The sequence below is a fragment of the Tenrec ecaudatus genome, chromosome 3 (assembly GCF_050624435.1).
Source record: "Tenrec ecaudatus isolate mTenEca1 chromosome 3, mTenEca1.hap1, whole genome shotgun sequence".
Classification (NCBI taxonomy): Eukaryota; Metazoa; Chordata; class Mammalia; order Afrosoricida; family Tenrecidae; genus Tenrec; species Tenrec ecaudatus.
The window spans coordinates 71167427-71181341 of record NC_134532.1 but is presented as its reverse complement, the minus strand read 5'-3'; positions in this window follow the sequence as shown (position 1 = coordinate 71181341).

Sequence of the window (13915 nt, the reverse complement as noted above, 5' to 3'; positions counted from 1 at the left end):
CCTGTAGCCAGTTAATCACAGGCTTCTTTGCCACATTGAGGCCAGAGCGGGGATGGCGCATGCAGCAAGTAAGGAAACCGCTGATTACAGTCCAGGGAGCTAATGCGCTTGCTTACACAATATGACTTGTTTAAAGCTCTTTGAACATGATTTGATTTGTTTTTAACTGCCCTTTATTCAAGAGTTGTTTCTCTAAGACCCAACACCGGACCTGGCACATTCGTAAATGAGCGGTCACATTTCTGCTTAAAAATTCAACAACCAAACCAAACAATAAAACGACCCAACTCATGGCCATCAAGTGGCTCCAACCCCTAGTGAGCGCACACGGCAAAACAGAACCGTGCGTCTCAGAGACTCTAAAACTTTTCTAGGAGTAGACAGCCTCATCTTTCTCTTGGGAGTGGCTGGTGGCTTTGAACTGCTGATCTTGCACTAGCAAGCCAACTCATAACTTACGAAGCCACCAGAGCTGCTCTGTAAATGAGTGGTCTTGTTTCTACTTAGACCAGTGGTTCTCAACTACCTTCCTCATGCCGTGGCCCTTTCATATAGTTTCTCATGTTGTGGTGACCCCAACCATAAAATTATTTTTGTTGCTACTTCATCACTGTCATTTTGCAACTGTTAGGAATCGTCATGTAAATATCTGATATGCAGGATGTATTTTCATTGTTACAAATTGAACGTAATTAAAACAGTGATTAATCACAAAAACAATATGTAATTATATATTGAGAAATATTTATTTCTAATGACGAATAAATTAAATTTTGTCATGAAGCATGTTGCAGCATGGGCAGTAGTCTTCACACCAGGTACTTGTAGGTGGGCGTATCTGCGTGTGGGCAGACCCACCTGGAGACGATAGAGGAGTGGTGTCTCGGTTCCTAAGACCATCGGAAATGGGTTTTCCGATGGTCTTAGGTGACCTCTGTGAAAGGGTCATTCGACTCCCAACAGGGTCGTGATCCACAGGTTGAGAACCGCTGGCTTAGACTATTCAAAGTTAGGAGCTTGGCAGGACCCATACCTTGTTGCCTCGTGCATAAAAACAAACTCTAATATGGGTTAGAGACCTAAATGTAATCCCCGGAACTAAAGGATCGTCATCAATGAGAACTGGGGCAAACTTAAAGAACTTTATTTCAGGGCATACACAGATTACCAAATATAATAAAGGAAGCACACACAGGGGAAGACAAAATACATGACTGGGATGTATTAAAAACAAGACACTTAGGCACATCAGAAGACTCCACTAAGAGTGTAAAACAGAGAGCACACCGGTTGAGAACAAAACCAGATACAACCACTCGATAAGGGTTTAATTACTATAATCTATAGAATTCAGCAACATTGCCACAAGAAAAAAAAAACAAATAATCAAATTCAAAGGTGGACAAAGGACATGAATAGACAATTCACAAGGGACAAGCCTCGAATGGCTAACCAACACATAAGGAAATGCTCACATTCACTAGCCATCCGGGAGATGCAAAGCAAAACAATGAGGAGATATCACTTTACACCCAAAACGAAAGCCCAATTCATAGGAACAGAGAACAAATGCTGGAGAGGGTGTGGAGAGATTGGAACTCTTAGACACTGCTGGTGGGCCTGTAAATGTGTACAACCATTGTGGGAAGTGAGTCGGCGATACCTGAAACAACTGGGAATAGAAATACCATGTGCACAAGCAATACTACTGTCCTAAAGAAGTAAGAGATAGAAAATGAACAAACATATGCTCTCCCATGTTCACTGTAACACAGTGGGAATAATTTAAAAACTGCCCAAATGCCCACCAGGAGAAGAATGGATAAAGAAACTCTGATACATCCCCTCAAAAGGCAGCAGTGAAACCCTGAAACACCACATGATATGAATGGAAACCATTGAGCTAAGTTAGTCAATCACAAAAGAACAAACATTGTATGAATTTACTACTCTAGTATAAGAGTAAATACCAAGAAGAAGGCAGGCTTCAACTCTCAGGTCACTTAACTTTCTAAGCTGGTCTTCCAAACAACATGGTAGAGAACCTGCCTAGTGCCTATCAACCATACACCATGCCTTTTATATGTACATCTTAAAAACCACCTTGATGGAGGAGAGCTCACCTCAGCTGGGGTCAAGTTCTTAAGATGTGGAGAGAGGGAGAAGACAATTCATTTGCTGCCATACAACGTTGTGTAAAGGTCATCTTAAATCAACAGACACTACTAACAGAATGACAAGAGAACCTTACCGAAAATTCTGGTCAAGATGGGGAGAGGGGCATATTTGTCTCAGCATGCGATTACACTTCTGCTAGTGGTTAAACTGGGTTGACAACCTACCACGGGGGGCGGGGGCGAACAAAACAAAATGCTTAGCAATACTTATATAGAACCCCAGGAACAAATACACCCAGTACTATATTCCTGATTCAACACTTTTGACCTAGTTTCTAAGTACCCCTTGGGGACTCTGGCTGAGTGCTACAGATAACTGGAACTTTAAAATCTGTCCATTCAAGGCATGCAACATCCTTCATAGGCCACACCAGAAGGATTTGATGTGGAAACCACACTAAGCTAACTGAACCTTATTCTTCAGCTCACCTGTAGCAGATTTAAGGAGCCGACATACTCCCTTGGACTTAACACTGAAACATTCTAGTGTGAGAAGAAGCAGAGGACTGCTATTCCAAGATTATAGGATTGGTGGTCATTGGACTATGTGGTTTGGATCCTGTGCTTTAAGGGTACCCGGTGACTGGTGGCCCAGGACTAGCATATATTTACCATTTTAATGCTCTCCTTGTTTTCTTATGACATGAGTTAGTTTGGTAGGCGTGGTTCTACCTCTGAATGGGTGATATTGAAAGTTTTACCCTATCACTAAGCCCCACTGCTTTTGTAAAGTGTCCAGTCACTGAGACATTTAATCTGTACAAATCAACAATACATGTATTGTGGTCTGAAAAGCCAGCCTATACATGTCGAATTTCCTCTTCTCAACAGTATTTTAAATTACATAATAATCAGCTAAAGTAATGACACTATCAATAGAATTACCTATCAATAGAATTGCTCCAGGGCAATGATTTATAATGTACATTACATAAAATTATAATAATGTCTCTAAAGAGAACCATTGACCTATATAAGCCACAGCTACATGAATGGATTGGGGGCTCACATTTTATTCCATACCCAATCTACTAACAATTAGTTCTTATGGCATGGCCCTACTTGAGGCTCGTGCTCTGGAAGAGATCACTGAAGACAATGGATGTTATCGATGCAATAGCAAAGTGCGGTGAAGAAACCAGCCAGCGCCTAGTTTTCAGAAAGGATAATGTCTGGGGTCTTAAAGCCGTGTCTTTAAACAAGCAGCTATCTAAGTGAGGCATACACCAAGTCCACATGGAAGAAGCATAACAGCTTGATCCAATGGTTGACAATGATAAAAATCCACATCTGAAGGTAGGAATGGTATCAGAGCTTAAATTGTGAACACCTGATCGGCAGGAGGCCAAGGATGAGTGTGGAAGCCCAACAGGCATTTGCAAGGTGCTCCCTAGGGATTAAGCCTCCAGTGAGTCTTTCCAGACCATGGTCGAGGGATGTGCACCGCCTGGCTATCAGACAAGAACACTGTCTATTTGATGATGGCAGATATACTTAGGTTAAAGTGTAACCATTATCATTTGATCTCCCTTGTCACCCATTGCAATGTTGCTTCTGTTTTTAATATTTTCTGCATTGAGGTTTTTCCTTGTTTTGTCATTATTGTTGTTTGTTTGTTTTGTGTGATTTTTCTGTGTATGAAATCCAGGACAGGAAAATCTATAGGGACAGAAACTGGATTAATAATAATTACCTAGAGGCACGGCAGGGGAAGTTGGGGGAAAACAGGGAATTAACAGCAAGTATGAGAAGAAAATGTCCTGAAATTGTGATAGAGGCTGCACAATTCTGAATATGATGAATGATTAAATTGTATGCTATGTGCCTTATACACCAACAGAAAAAAATGTCATTTTATTTGGAATCTGAATCTATACTCATCACCAAACTTAGAATGGTAACAAGTCTTCTCTTTCCCTTTGTGAATGAGCGACCTGTACCTCACTGATCAACATGATGACAGTCAGAAGTGAGATGTCCTTCTAAAAATCAATGAGACCTCGCAAGATAGTAATTTAATGAAGAATTTGTAGTTTACATTGGCCCTAAAGAGCAATGAGATTTAAAACCCTAGTATAAATATTATGTAATTTCACTGTTGATGAGCCTCAAATGTAGAGAAATGGGAGGGGGGAGAGTCTGATTTCTCCCTCAACTTCAGATGTAGGGATTACACACACACACACACCTCACTCAGATCTAGCTCACCTTCCTTTCTCATCATTTCCTTTCCATTTTCTAACACTTCCATTTCTACCATTGCATTGGTAAGAACTTTCTCTTGTTAAGGATCTTAGCAGCCATATGAAATGTTTCATTTCATGCATGGGACTAAGCATCAAGAACTTGTGGGTGTGGCCGCTCCCTGTCTCAGGTTTTACGCTTATAAAGAGGAAATGATTCAGCTGACCTGCTTCAAAGGGATGTTCTGTTGAGCAGACAATGCGTGATTATAGACTACATTGCACACACAGTGTACTAGACATGCGCTCCTACGTGATAATGCCATAATCAGCGTCAAACGGTCATCACATCAAATCACTTTTACATGTATGAAAATTAAAGCATAGTATCCAATGTTAAAAAACCCTAGCTTACTTCTCTAAAACGTCCATCATACATCCTTACTGACAAAGGAGCAAAGAGTCTAACACAGCACTAATAACTGGGAAGATTTGCCCTACATAGTTAATACCTATCTAATTCCACCTGCAATTTTTTTATGCTGCTGAGAATGATTTGAAAATGTTATCAAAAAGGCTGAATGAAATCAGTGATAGTATGGGCTGCTGATCTCCTAGATTTGCGGTGGTAAAGGGAAGAAAGATCCAACATTAAAGTACCCAGCCCAGTCAAGAACCTTCTACGATCATGGCAAACCAATCACAGATCCAAAAACAATTAGCATAGTTAGTCGAACAGGAATATTTTAAGGCTGTATGAATATTGACATTGAGTTCTGTTCCCTTCAACTTTGTAATCCATCATATCCTGCAAGACTAGGGCTTGACCTCACCTTTGTCCACATAAACTGTGCTCAGGAATAATGTGGCTTCAATATAACGGAATTATGTTTATCCCTGAAATGTGAATAGAGCCAAGTACACACGATACTTTCAATTACCAACTATGCTGAAAATTGTCAGACAGAAAGTACTATGATTCATGACGACCATCTGGTTTGAGACTACATACTGGCAGATATGATCTTAACTCTGCGGTAAGGCACAACCAAAGATCCCTGGTGGCACAGTAGTTGAGCGCTCGGCTGCTAACTTATAGGTCGACTGTTCGAATACCTACTAGCTGCTCTATGGGAGAAAGATGTGGTAGCTTGTCTCCAGTAATGATTTACGGAGCCTTAGAAGGTCAACTCGATCCTACAGCTTGAATATAAGTCCGAATCAACTCAATGGCAATGGGTTTGGTTTTAGGCTTGAAGGCGAGAATATTTTAGAAATCAAGAAATTTCCAAATTATGCAAAGTTTAAACAAACTACTCTGACTCAAATAAATATAAGAAACAAACTGAGCTATTCTCTTCCATGCCTAAAGGAAATTGTGAGTCAATGCAAAATGAAAACTAGGAGCAAAAGACTGGAAAATTAAAGACCCTGAGTCAATTATGACAAAAAAAAGAACAAAGCAAGCAACAACAACAACAAAAAACAAGCAACAACAACAACAAAAACCTCGCTGCCTTTGAATCGATGCTGACTCAGCAACCCAACAGGACAGGGTAGAACTGCCCCTGTGAGTTTCTGAGACTGAACCCTTTCAGAATTAGAAAGCACTATCTTTCCACTGAGGAGTAGCTAGTGGGTTTCAAACTGCTGACCTTCAAATTAGCTGCCCAACTCATAATCAGTATGTCATCATTCAATATGATTGTAAGCAACATCATCTACAGGTCATATGGTATATTTCATCTCACAGCCTTCTGAGAAGTTCATTTACTGAAGCACAATTAGTTATCTGTTATTCTAAACAAAAAGCAGAATGTAACAAGAAACACTATTTCTGCTACAATCATTAAAAACAAAAAAAAAACTAGTCCTATGAAGAAAACTCATATTTTAAAAGACCTTGGAATGCTGAGGAAACAAACTAAATAAATACATAAATAGACGCATTTAAAAAGGGGGGGGGATCCCTTCTGAGATGAGCAGTTTATTACTGACTATTTTCTTTTGTGAAAGATTGCCAATTCTGTGGCAAACCTGGGCTGAGGTCTTCTCTGGGAGAATGAGAAATCCGCACAGCTTTTAGTGCTTGTGTGAAGTTGGCGAGACAACTGGAAATTTCAGGCATCCTAAACACACGGTTAGCTTTTCCCATAGTGTGTTTGCTGAATTCTGGTGCTCGGAAAGTAAACTGAAATCTCGTGTGTCAGCATGATATTTCAGAGACAAAGTCCTACTTTGAGGTACAGGACTTGCCTCAAGTACACAGGCTGGTCTCTCCTTGCTCATGAAGTTTGCCAGAATGCGAAGCCATATAAAACAAGAAGGAAAACCTTCACCCTCTGAAGGAAAGATGGGGTCTTCACTAGCATTTTAAAGCTAACGCGAGAGAGATGGATCATCATCCAAAGGCTTCAGTGGGCATGGCCAACGATCAGAGATTAACCTTGTTACACCTGTATCCGCTCACACCATCTTCCTCACGTGGAAAGCTCGCTGCTCAGAGTTGTCAGCTAGAGACTGTAAAGTTCCTTTATGCACAGTGTTCAACACACAATTTAAAATTACTAAACGGAAGTAGACACTAGAAAATGTGAATAACAATCAAAGAGAGAAACATTTAAAAGCATAATGAGGAAAGATCTTTAAGGGATGGAGATATGGGAGTACACACACAGAGATTTTCAATCACCTGTATTAATACTCAGATGCTGACTGGACGATAGCTTTATGTTATGCCCATCCCCCAAATTGCGACCCAACAGAATGTGGAAATGATCAAACACCATAACTATCGTTGTTGATGTCAGATGGATCTTGGCTGAAAGCTGAGAATACCGGAAAGATGTCTATCTATGTTTTCTTAATTGTGCAAAGGTATTTGATTCTGTGTACTTTAACAAACTGTAGATAACATTGCAAAGAATGAGCATTCCCCAACATTTAATTTTGCTCATGTAGAACCTGTGGATAGACCAAGAGGACGTCATAAAAATAGAAGGAAACGATGCCGCTGGGCTTAAAATCAAGAAAGGTCGGCATTTGGGTTGCATCCTTCCACCAAATTATTCAATCTCCATGTTGAGCAAATTGTCCAAGGAGTAGGGAGACTCCGGATAGGGCAAGATATGACAAAATAACGATGTATAAATTACCAAGGGCATATGGGGGAGGGGGGAATGGGGAGGGAGGGGGGAAAAAAAAAGAGGACCTGATGCAAGGGGCTTGAGTGGAGAGCAAATGCCTTGAGAATGATTGGGGCGGGGAATGTATGGATGTGCTTTATACAATTGATGTATGTATATGTATGGATTGTGGTAAGAGTTGTTTGAGTCCCTAATAAAATGTAAAAGAAGAAAAGAGAAAAAAATGATTAGGGCAAGGACTGTGCGGATGTGCTTTATACAATTGATGTATGTATATGTATGAACTGTGAAAAGAATTGTATGAGCCCCAATAAATTGTTAAAATAAAAAAAATAAAAATAATAAAAAAAAATTGTCCAAGGAGTTAGACTACATGAAGAAGAGCATGCTATCTGAATTACAGAAAGACTCATTAACGCATGCTGTGCAGATGACTCCGTCTGCTTATTGAAAGCAAGAGAACTTGATGCACTTCCGATTGCACTCAGTATGACGTACATGTCAACACAAGGAAAACGAAATCCCTACAGTCGGACAGAGCTTCAATTTTACAATAAACCAACAACATATTCGAACTGTGAAGGATTTCAATTTACTTAGTGCTATATAAACCCCCTTTGAAAGAGTTCTCAAGAACGCAAGCAACGGAACGTCCTGTGAAAATATTGCTGCGAATATCTCTTTAAAGTGTTAAAAAGCAAAGATGCCACTTGAAGATTAAGGTACTCCTACACAAGCCAGGGTATTTTAAATAAACCAATATGCATGCAAAAGTTGGACAATAAATTAGAAACTCCAAAGAAGAATTAATGTCTTGAATTATGATTGTGGAAAGGCTACTGAATCTACCCCAGGCTACCAGAAGAACACTAAGTCTGTCTTGGAAGAATAAGCAAGAGTGTTCCCTACACGTGAGGGTGGGGGGACAGTATATTACAACTTTAGACATCTGATCGGGAGAGACCGTTCTCTGTCAAAGGACGTCATGCTCAGTAAAGGGTCAGCGCAAAAGAAGACGACCCTCAATGAGATAGACACAGTGGCTGCAACAAAGGGCTCAAACCCAGTTAGCAATTGTGAGATGGCCCAGAAGCGGAGGACGAATCTTCGTTGTATATAGGATCACTATAAGGCAAAACCAACTGTGGCACTACAGCAACAACAACGATGCATGTGTAAGAAGTTAGAGAACAAGTGAATGAAGTAAATGAAGAATGTCAAGAGATAATGGGAATGTGTGACATTCAGACTGACATTCTAGAACTGTAAAATACAACTTTAAATTAAAAAGGAGTGCTAGAAAATCATTGATGCTTTTATTAATCAAAATGTGAAGCTAACGTTTCTCCACATTCTCTCCATCTAGGTCTACATACTCCTGACGGTGGTGTTTCTATCTCCCCAACCCTCAGGTGCAGAATCCTTTGCCCTTTGGTGTACACCACCCCAAAGGGGCAGTTCAGGTGTCCTCAAGTGACTCAAATTGTGATCCTTTTTAATGTTCTTTGAGTCCGGGGTGTGGGATGGATGGCATAAATTTGCCCAATAAAATTCTCATCAAATAGGCCTGGTTGCTCTCCCAGAACGAGCAGCTACATCATTGTGATGGGAAGACACCGAATTAGGGCAACTATCCTGGCCTTTGTTCACCAGTGCAATTTTCATCAAATCTCTAACTCATAAGCCCCGCCCTGGATTTTTCTGTGTCCTTAGAGAAAATCTACCAACAATACTCCTTGGGAATACCTAAACAGAGCCTTTTGAGCTGACCAGAAAATGAGGGACGCTTCTAGAAGCTTGGAGCAGCTCCTAGCTGAAAGCCAGCAAGAACATGTGGACATCAAGTTTTACAACTGCATAGAACTAAATGTAGCCAGTGACTTGGCTGCGCGAGGAGACACGAGCACCCGGAAATGATGGCAGCCTCGATTTTAGCTCAGTGAGAGACTTTTCCCAGATTCAGATGCAGTAAATCATTATGCTTATGGTAATTTGTTATAGCTAATTGAAGCCTAAACATTAGTAAGTAGAAATGTTCGAGCATTGGTCATGCTAAATCAGACAATTAGGTGGTCTCCCATGCTGGAAATGACAAAGTTAAGAGGAACAGCGCTTCACTGATTATTCAAAAGAACATGTTCAGATCGATCTTGAAGTACAATGCTGACAATGATAGGGCAGTACCCACAAACCTACAAGGAAGATGGGTTAATGATGTTCAAATTCATGCGTCCACCACAAATGCCAACAAGAAGGAAACTATAGATTTTATCAAGTGGCTACAGTCTGAAATTGATCAAGTATACAATCAAGATGTATTAATAGCAGTGGTGAGAATATAAAAATGGAAAACAAAGAAGAATCACTATTACCTTGGGGATAGAAAAGATACCGAAGGTCATATGACAGAATTGTTTAAGATCAATGACGTGTTCATTGAAATACCTTTTATTAATAACAATAGGCAACTATAATATCCTTAGACCTTTCAGATGAAATAAACAGAAATCATGTTGACTACATCTGTGTAAAGAGATAATGGAGAAGCTCAGTTATCATCTGTCATGATATGGGCAGAGGTCGACTGCAGAAGAGACCATCAACTGCTCAAATGTAAGTTGAAGTTGAAGCGGAAGAAAACGTAAAACAGGTCCACAAGAAACAAAGTACCCCTTGAGTAGATCCCACCTCATTTTAGAGACCGTACCCAAAATGCACTTGGTACACTGAACACGAAAGATGGAAGACCAGAGGATTTGTGAGACGATATCAAAGAGCAATAAAAGATCATTAAAAAGACAGGAAAGAAAGAAAAGACCAAAGTGAAAAGAAATCTTGGAAACTAGCTCCAGAACACAGAGAAACTAAAGTGAAGAAATGATGAAGGAACAGAACTGAACAGGAGATTCTTAAGGGTGCTGAGAGAAGACAAGAAATCAAACTATGTGTTGCACTGGGCACACCTGACGCAACTCACGTAATGATTCAGTCGCCTCACCTGCATCCAACAGGCGAACAATGAAACAGGAAAACAGTATGAGCACCGAAGTCTTTGCATTATGGCGCGCGGTGAAGAACACTGAGTTTACTGCGCACCGGCCGAACAAGGAAGACGCAGAGCTGACTTTTTCTGTACAGCCCCAAACCACGTACCAGTGAGAAGGGCAGGATGGCCTCTCATGTACTTTGGACGTGTTATCGGGAGAGATCCGTCCCCGGAAAAGGGCATCATGCTTGGTGGTTTGAGGGTCAGAGCAAAAGAGGAAATCCCTCGAGGTGATGAATCGACATTGTGGTTGTAACAACGGGCTCAGCCGGAACAACTGTAAGGAAGGCACGGGGCCAAGCAGGGTGTTGGACGGTGTGCCCGGGGCTGCTGAGTCAGACCCCACCTAGCAGCAGCCGCAGAGCAAGGCGCGGGAAGGGAGCAGTTAGCCGGACGCAGCTAGCAGGCTGCACATCTTACCTAAGAAAGCAAACACCTTTAGAAATCCAGGTACTGAAATCCAGGAGCTGTGGACAGTGAAACTGAGAATACGCTAAATTGTTCAAAGGCCCTTATACAAGACTTCTGTGCAAAGTACAGCATCTACAGAGGACTATTTCGCCAGCGTAACAGAATGTGGTCTCGTCAGTGCTGCGAAATGTCACGTGGATTCTATCTAGATAAGAATTACAGTCTGGTGGAACCATATTTTACATTGCACAGCATGTGTAACTTGGGTGTTAAACTACTCGTCAGTTAATTACTTCCTAAAATATAGAGTCCTCATCTCACGTTATGACTCTGTCCATTCTGAGTTACAGACTTATTTTTGAACTCTTCACGTTTGTTCAAACCTTTCGTTCTCTAAGTTGACTCCCAGATTTTTTTTTTTTTTTTTTTTTTTTTTGCATTTCGATTCTAAGCCTTTACACATGCTTTGTGTCCTTCGGTTTTTCCATTCCGTGAAGCGTTTTGTCTTCATCTTATGGAACAGAAAGCGGAGAGGGCAGTTAGAAAATGATGTTTCCAAAGCCAAGAGGACGCGTGACACTGTACATGAAAATTTAAAACTGGGCGAGGAAAGGAAAGGGGATTCGGAGAGAGCAGGGACATCGGCTCCCTTCCTCTGGAGCTAAACGTCTACAGTGGAAGCAAGCAGATGCAGGACAGAGGACCACGTTCAGCTCCACCAGATGCTGCGGGACCAGCATAAAGAAACCCACCCCATTCGATGCCGCAAATCTTTCAGTTCCAACCTCTGGTGGCGAAGGAAACAGCACCACTTTGCAACATTCAAGGGCTCTGAGCCGGCTTCTGGAGTCTTCCACGTCTGCTCTGCAAGGGGAATGAATCGATGCCACGGTCTTTTCTTACTTTCAATAAACCGCCTCTGGAATGACTAAAGCTGCTTGACAAATGGCGAGACTCTAAATGGAGGCATGGGATCTAGAGGATGCTCCTAAGTCATGGCAGGCTTGCTGTGGTCTCCTACTGATGAAATATCCACTACCGATTAGCCCGGAAAGGAAACCTGGGAAGAATGTTTTTACTAGATAGGTATACTACCCCCCCCCTTTTAATAAAAGAATGTACTTTCTTTGGGTGACGTGTTGGAGGCCAATCATCCATCAGTGATACCGTAATGGGTGGGTTTGAACCATGTTCTGAAGGCTAGGCCTCTGAAAGAAACTGACACGTTAAGAAAATCTTGAGCAAAAGGGAGGGGATTGTTTGATGGGTGGGACTGGGCGGAGTTATTGTAGGCCTGTAGAAAAGCACAGGGCTCATAAAAGAAGAAAGAAACAAGAAGACCATTTTGCACAAGTGAATTATAGAAGATTTTGGCCAGCAGTGAGGAAATTGGTACAGATGTTTTGAAAGCCTGTGAGGCCATGTACTGATTCAAAAGAAGGAAACCTTTAAATAAAAAATGGCACAGATATTTTCACATATAACCAGATAAGACTGTTATAATTATCAACTATTGGTAGATAACTACATGTGTATATATATTTACTCATGTATTGATGTGCATTTAAAAGTATGAGACCAGCGGTAAGCAATTCTGTGAAGTATGAGAGCCATGGGAGAACTACAGTGGAAATAATGTGACCTCATCAAGCAATCTTTGAAAAATATTTTTAAATAATATGTTTAATTTAGTAAAGCTAGTGGGTCTCATCAAGTTTAATTAGTTTCTTGGTATCAAATGTTTAGCTTATCATTGGTGTAGACTTCAAAACTGTTATTTTTGATAATATATATTTTTTTAGATTCAAAAACCATCATGTAATGGTTTCTGGCCTGTTTCTGGGGCCTTTCTGATCCAGCCCTGCTTTTGTCCCCATGGACTTATGTCAACCTTAGCCCACTGTCACACCACCCCAGAAACACACAAACCCCAGTAATGCTGTTTCCCTGGCATTCTTATAGACAGATGGAAGACCAAGGTCGATCACATAGCACAGCTTTCTCAGCCTCTCATTTACCCTCTTCACACATCCCTAAACCTCCCTTCCATTCTATGTGCACTTTCTCTCTCCTGAATCATTCACTCCTCACTCTGCTTGTACACTACGTATTTTAAAAAATTCCTCTGACCTCCCTGGATGCTTCCTATAGGTCAAGTCAAAACTAGAATGCCTACCTGCACATGGCAAGCAAGATCAAAGAATAAAAGCCAGACGAAACGGCTTAGTGAGGCCTCTGCTACATTAGCCAATGCTATCTAATCTAAAACTCTTAGTGCTCTGGGAGCTGAGCACTCAGTATTCCTTGGGCTTCCTTGTGCTCAAGAGACTTTGGACACATTTTTTCGTATCTTGACACCTAATCAATTTTTAAAATACTTCAAGTACAAAGCCAATGTAAACCCACAGGCTACCAGTCTGGAATCTCTTCTCTTGGCTTCTTCATTCCACCTCGTAAGTAGATCAAGTTATCTCTGTCTTGATGCCCTCCATTTGAGTAATTAAATATTAACTCCTCTTTGGAGCTCACATAAGTGATTAGCTGCCTTAAAGTTAATGGACAAGTTCCATTATCTTTTAATTACATGTTCCTATCGCTCTTTTGAAGCCCCCTCATATAAGGTTACTCAACCAAAAAGCCAAAGCCCACTGCCATCAAGTCAATTGTAACTCAGAGCAACTCAATAGGCACCAGAGAACTGCCTTCATGGAAGCAGACGACCCCACCCCCCGGGAACAGCTGGTGGGGGGTTCCCACAGCCAACCTTGAGTGAGCAGCTGTGATAGGTTCTGTGTCAACTTCGCTTTGCCAGGATTCTCAGTGGTTTGGCCGTGACGATCTAGTCATTCTCCAAGATGTGACCTAATACAATGTACTCCAGGATGAGCTCTGTTCCGAGCACCCAGACAGTTGTCAGAATTATTAGTGTGGGCTGTAACACCCTTCCTCAAC